Raw genomic sequence first — 6719 nt, 5'->3', positions numbered from 1 at the left:
AATTAAAGGGGTCGGGGGGTAAGGGTACTGGGGTGGTGCTAATGGGAGTATGTGGAATTCATAATTAGGTCATGTTCGGTGTCGAGTAATGGGTAAATGGGGTCAGTAAATTGCGTGGTGATAATTAAAGGAGGCGGGGGTTTATGGTAATGGAGGGGGGCCTAATGGGTGCAAGTGAAACTCGAAAATAGGTCATGTTCGGTGTCGAATGATGGGTAAATGGGGTCAGTAAATTGCGTGGTGATAATTAAAAAGGGCGGGGGTTAATGGTAATGGGGGAGGGGGGCCATTGGGAGTAAGTGGAATTCGTAATTTGGTCATGTTCGGTGTCGAATAATGGGTAAATGGGGTCAGTAAATTGCGTGGTGATAATTAAAGGGGGCGGGGGCCAATGGTAGTGGAGGGGGGCTAATGGGAGTACGTGAAACTCGAAAATGGGTCTTGTGAGGTGTCAAATACTGGGTTAATGGGGTCAGTAAATTGCGTGGTGATAATCAGTGGGGGCGGGGGTTGATAGTAATGGGGGTGGCTAATGGGAGTAGGTGGAATTCGTAATTTGGTCATGTTCGGTGTCGAATAATGGGTAAACGGGGAGAGTAAATTGCGTGGTGATAATTAATGGGGGCTGGGGTTAATGGTAATGGGGTGGGGCTAATGGGAGTAGGTGGAATTCGTAATTAGGTCATGTTCGGTGGCGAATAAGGGGTAAATAGGGTCAGTAAATTGCGTGCTGATAATTAAAAGGGGCGGGGGTTAACGTCGTAATTACCACGGCCTGATCATGTGCTAGACTCATGATATGTATTCACCAAGGCCTGATCATGTACTAGACTCGTGATATGGATTCACCATGGCCCGATCATGTGCTAGAATCGTGGTATGAGTTCACCACGGCCTGATCATGTGCTGGACTCGAGATGTATTCACCACGGCCTGATAATTTGCTGGACTCGTGATATGTGTTCACCACGGCCTGATCATGTGCTGGACTCGTGATATGTGTTCACCACGGCCCGATCATGTGCTGGACTCGTGATATGTGTTCACCACGGCCTGATCATGTGCTAAACTCGTGATATGTAATCGCCACTGCCTGATCATGTGCTGGACTCGTGATATGTGTTCACCACGGCCTGATCATGTGCTAGACTCGTGATATGTAATCACCACGGCCTGATCATGTGCTAGACTCGTGATATGTGTTCACCACGGCCTGATCATGTGCTAGACTCGTGATATGTGTTCACCACGGCCTGATGTACTGGACTCGTGATATGTGTTCACCACGGCCTGATCATGTGCTAGACTCGTGATATGTGTTCACCACGGCCTGATCATGTGCTAAACATTTGAGTAAGAATTAATTTTATCATAGGTATGTAGGTGAGTAAGGTTAGGTTATGTTCATCCTTCCTTTCAGGCAGGCTGGATGTACCTATTGTTAGACCTTGCTGTATAGATCTCTCTCTCTCTCTCTCTCTCTCTCTCTCCCATAACTTACTCATTTGTGCAAACAAACTTACTCACCTTGCCCCCAAAACTTACTCACCTATATCCATAACTTACTCACTTGTGCCCATAAACTTACTCACCAATGCCCATAAACTTACTCACCTGAGCCCATGAACTTACTCACCTGCCCCCAAAACTTACTCACCAATGCCCATAAACTTACTCACCTTGCCCCCAAAACTTACTCACTTATGCCCATAAACTTACTCACCTGAGCCCATGAACTTACTCACCTGCCCCCAAAACTTACTCACCAATGCCCATAACTTACTTGTGCCCATAAACTTACTTACCAATGCCCATAAACTTATTCACCTGAGCCCATGAAATTACTCACCTGCCCCCAAAACTTACTCACCAATGCCCATAACTTACTTGTGCCCATAAACTTACTCACCAATCCCCATACACTTACTCACTACCAGGGCTGCACATTTGAATCTTACCAGGGCACACACTAAGAATGATTTGTCCTGGTATAGTGTGGCGAATTCTTATGGCTCCGTGGTGTAGTGGTTAGCATGCCTACCTATGAATCTGCCAGCCAGGGTTGGAATCCCCCTCCCTGGACAGTCATTTAATTGTTGCCCACTTAAGAATTTTCCCCAAAAACATTTGAGTAAAAATTAATTTTGTCATAGGTATGTAGGTGAGTAAGGTTAGGTTATGTTCATCCTTCCTTTCAGGTGGGCTGGATGTACCTATTGTTAGACCTTGCTGTATAGATCTCTCTCTCTCTCTCTCTCTCTCTCTCTCTCTCTCTCTCTCTCTCTCTCTCTCTCTCTCTCTCTCTCTAACATAACTTACCATTTGTGCAAACAAACTTACTCACCTTGCCCCCAAAACTTACTCACCTATGTCCATAACTTACTCACTTGTGCCCATAAACTTACTCACCAATGCCCATAAACTTACTCACCTGAGCCCATGAACTTACTCACCTGCCCCCAAAACTTACTCACCAATGCCCATAAACTTACTCACCTTGCCCCCAAAACTTACTCACCAATGCCCATAAACTTACTCACCTGAGCCCATGAACTTACTCACCTGCCCCCAAAACTTACTCACCAATGCCCATAACTTACTTGTGCCCATAAACTTACTTACCAATGCCCATAAACTTATTCACCTGAGCCCATGAAATTACTCACCTGCCCCCAAAACTTACTCACCAATGCCCATAACTTACTTGTGCCCATAAACTTACTCACCAATCACCATACACTTACTCACTACCAGGGCTGCACATTTGAATCTTACCAGGGCACACACTAAGAATTATTTCTCCTGGTATAGTGTGGCTAATTCTTATGGCTCCATGGTGTAGTGGTTAGCATGCCTACCTTTGAATCTGCCAGCCAGGGTTGGAATCCCCATCCCTGGACAGTCATTTAATTGTTGCCCACGTATGAATTTTCCCCAAAAACATTTGAGCAAGAATTAATTTTGTCATAGGTATGTAGGTGAGTAAGGTTAGGTTATGTTCATCCTTCCTTTCAGGCGGGTTGGATGTACCTATTGTTAGACCTTGCTGTATAGATCTCTCTCTCTCTCTCTCTCTCTCTCTCTCTCTCTCTCTCCCATAACTTACTCATTTGTGCAAACAAACTTACTCACCTTGCCCCCAAAACTTACTCACCAATGCCCATAACTTACTTGTGCCCATAAACTTACTTACCAATGCCCATAAACTTATTCACCTGAGCCCATGAAATTACTCACCTGCCCCCAAAACTTACTCACCAATGCCCATAACTTACTTGTGCCCATAAACTTACTCACCAATCCCCATACACTTACTCACTACCAGGGCTGCACATTTGAATCTTACCAGGGCACACACTAAGAATTATTTGTCCTGGTATAGTGTGGCTAATTCTTATGGCTCCATGGTGTAGTGGTTAGCATGCCTACCTTTGAATCTGCCAGCCAGGGTTGGAATCCCCATCCCTGGACAGTCATTTAATTGTTGCCCACTTATGAATTTTCCCCAAAAACATTTGAGCAAGAATTAATTTTGTCATAGGTATGTAGGTGAGTAAGGTTAGGTTATGTTCATCCTTCCTTTCAGGCGGGTTGGATGTACCTATTGTTAGACCTTGCTGTATAGATCTCTCTCTCTCTCTCTCTCTCTCTCTCTCTCTCTCTCTCTCTCTCTCTCTCTCTCTCTCTCTCTCTCTCTCTCTCTCTCATAGCTTACTCATTTGTGCAAACAAACTTACTCACCTTGCCCCCAAAACTTACTCACCAATGCCCATAACTTACTTGTGCCCATAAACTTACTTACCAATGCCCATAAACTTATTCACCTGAGCCCATGAAATTACTCACCTGCCCCAAACCTAACTCACCAATGCCCATAACTTACTTGTGCCCATAAACTTACTCACCAATCCCCATACACTTACTCACTACCAGGGCTGCACATTTGAATCTTACCAGGGCACACACTAAGAATTATTTGTCCTGGTATAATGTGGCTAGTTCTTATGGTTCCGTGGTGTAGTGGTTAGCATGCCTACCTATGAATCTGCCAGCCAGGGTTGGAATCCCCATCCCTGGACAGTCATTTAATTGTTGCCCACTTATGAATTTTCCCCAAAAACATTTGAGTAAGAATTAATTTTATCATAGGTATGTAGGTGAGTAAGGTTAGGTTATGTTCATCCTTCCTTTCAGGCAGGCTGGATGTACCTATTGTTAGACCTTGCTGTATAGATCTCTCTCTCTCTCTCTCTCTCTCTCTCTCTCTCTCTCTCTCTCTCTCTCTCTCTCTCTCTCTCTCTCTCTCCCATAACTTACTCATTTGTGCAAACAAACTTACTCACCTTGCCCCCAAAACTTACTCACCTATATCCATAACTTACTCACTTGTGCCCATAAACTTACTCACCAATGCCCATAAACTTACTCACCTGAGCCCATGAACTTACTCACCTGCCCCCAAAACTTACTCACCAATGCCCATAAACTTACTCACCTTGCCCCCAAAACTTACTCACTTATGCCCATAAACTTACTCACCTGAGCCCATGAACTTACTCACCTGCCCCCAAAACTTACTCACCAATGCCCATAACTTACTTGTGCCCATAAACTTACTTACCAATGCCCATAAACTTATTCACCTGAGCCCATGAAATTACTCACCTGCCCCCAAAACTTACTCACCAATGCCCATAACTTACTTGTGCCCATAAACTTACTCACCAATCCCCATACACTTACTCACTACCAGGGCTGCACATTTGAATCTTACCAGGGCACACACTAAGAATTATTTGTCCTGGTATAGTGTGGCTAATTCTTATGGCTCCATGGTGTAGTGGTTAGCATGCCTACCTTTGAATCTGCCAGCCAGGGTTGGAATCATCATCCCTGGACAGTCATTTAATTGTTGCCCACTTATGAATTTTCCCCAAAAACATTTGAGCAAGAATTAATTTTGTCATAGGTATGTAGGTGAGTAAGGTTAGGTTATGTTCATCCTTCCTTTCAGGCGGGTTGGATGTACCTATTGTTAGACCTTGCTGTATAGATCTCTCTCTCTCTCTCTCTCTCTCTCTCTCTCTCTCCCTTAACTTACTCATTTGTGCAAACAAACTTACTCACCTTCCCCCAAAACTTACTCACCAATGCCCATAACTTACTTGTGCCCATAAACTTACTTACCAATGCCCATAAACTTATTCACCTGAGCCCATGAAATTACTCACCTGCCCCCAAAACTTACTCACCAATGCCCATAACTTACTTGTGCCCATAAACTTACTCACCAATCCCCATACACTTACTCACTACCAGGGCTGCACATTTGAATCTTACCAGGGCACACACTAAGAATTATTTGTCCTGGTATAGTGTGGCTAGTTCTTATGGTTCCGTGGTGTAGTGGTTAGCATGCCTACCTATGAATCTGCCAGCCAGGGTTGGAATCCCCATCCCTGGACAGTCATTTAATTGTTGCCCACTTATGAATTTTCCCCAAAAACATTTGAGTAAGAATTAATTTTGTCATAGGTATGTAGGTGAGTAAGGTTAGGTTATGTTCATCCTTCCTTTCAGGCAGGCTGGATGTACCTATTGTTAGACCTTGCTGTATAGATCTCTCTCTCTCTCTCTCTCTCTCTCTCTCTCTCTCTCTCTCTCTCTCTCTCTCTCTCTCTCTCTCTCTCTCTCTCTCTCTCTCTCTCTCTCTCCTCTCTCTCTCTCTCTCTCTCTCCCATAACTTACTCATTTGTGCAAACAAACTTACTCACCTTGCCCCCAAAACTTACTCACCTATATCCATAACTTACTCACTTGTGCCCATAAACTTACTCACCAATGCCCATAAACTTACTCACCTGAGCCCATGAACTTACTCACCTGCCCCCAAAACTTACTCACCAATGCCCATAAACTTACTCACCTTGCCCCCAAAACTTACTCACTTATGCCCATAAACTTACTCACCTGAGCCCATGAACTTACTCACCTGCCCCCAAAACTTACTCACCAATGCCCATAACTTACTTGTGCCCATAAACTTACTTACCAATGCCCATAAACTTATTCACCTGAGCCCATGAAATTACTCACCTGCCCCCAAAACTTACTCACCAATGCCCATAACTTACTTGTGCCCATAAACTTACTCACCAATCACCATACACTTACTCACTACCAGGGCTGCACATTTGAATCTTACCAGGGCACACACTAAGAATTATTTGTCCTGGTATATTGTGGCTAATTCTTATGGCTCCATGGTGTAGTGGTTAGCATGCCTACCTTTGAATCTGCCAGCCAGGGTTGGAATCATCATCCCTGGACAGTCATTTAATTGTTGCCCACTTATGAATTTTCCCCAAAAACATTTGAGCAAGAATGAATTTTGTCATAGGTATGTAGGTGAGTAAGGTTAGGTTATGTTCATCCTTCCTTTCAGGCAGGTTGGATGTACCTATTGTTAGACCTTGCTGTATAGATCTCTCTCTCTCTCTCTCTCTCTCTCTCTCTCTCTCTCTCTCTCTCTCTCTCTCTCTCTCTCTCTCTCTCTCTCTCTCTCTCTCTCTCTCTCTCTCTCTCTCTCATAACTTACTCATTTGTGCAAACAAACTTACTCACCTTGCCCCCAAAACTTACTCACCAATGCCCATAACTTACTTGTGCCCATAAACTTACTTACCAATGCCCATAAACTTATTCACCTGAGCCCATGA

At 44.2% G+C, this 6719-nt stretch overlaps 1 long non-coding RNA gene across 4 annotated transcripts; it reads right to left on the bottom strand.

Annotated features, from left to right (window-relative positions):
- Positions 1 to 675: 675 nt before the first annotated feature.
- LOC126989814 (uncharacterized) lies at positions 676 to 6280 on the bottom strand. 4 transcript variants are annotated; one of them, XR_007743731.1, is made up of 5 exons: positions 5862 to 6280; positions 4038 to 4643; positions 3238 to 3429; positions 2367 to 2666; positions 676 to 1549 (listed from the first exon to the last, which is right to left on the bottom strand). It is a non-coding gene; the product is annotated as an uncharacterized LOC126989814 (long non-coding RNA). The 4 variants fall into 4 exon arrangements; XR_007743728.1 differs by lacking the exons at positions 2367 to 2666; positions 3238 to 3429 and having other exon boundaries at positions 676 to 2041; XR_007743730.1 differs by lacking the exons at positions 2367 to 2666; positions 3238 to 3429 and having other exon boundaries at positions 676 to 2041; positions 5971 to 6280.
- Positions 6281 to 6719: the final 439 nt, after the last annotated feature.

Source organism: Eriocheir sinensis, unplaced genomic scaffold (genome assembly GCF_024679095.1).
Source record: "Eriocheir sinensis breed Jianghai 21 unplaced genomic scaffold, ASM2467909v1 Scaffold1310, whole genome shotgun sequence".
NCBI lineage: Eukaryota > Metazoa > Arthropoda > Malacostraca > Decapoda > Varunidae > Eriocheir > Eriocheir sinensis.
This window is presented reverse-complemented; position numbering and strand designations above follow the sequence as displayed.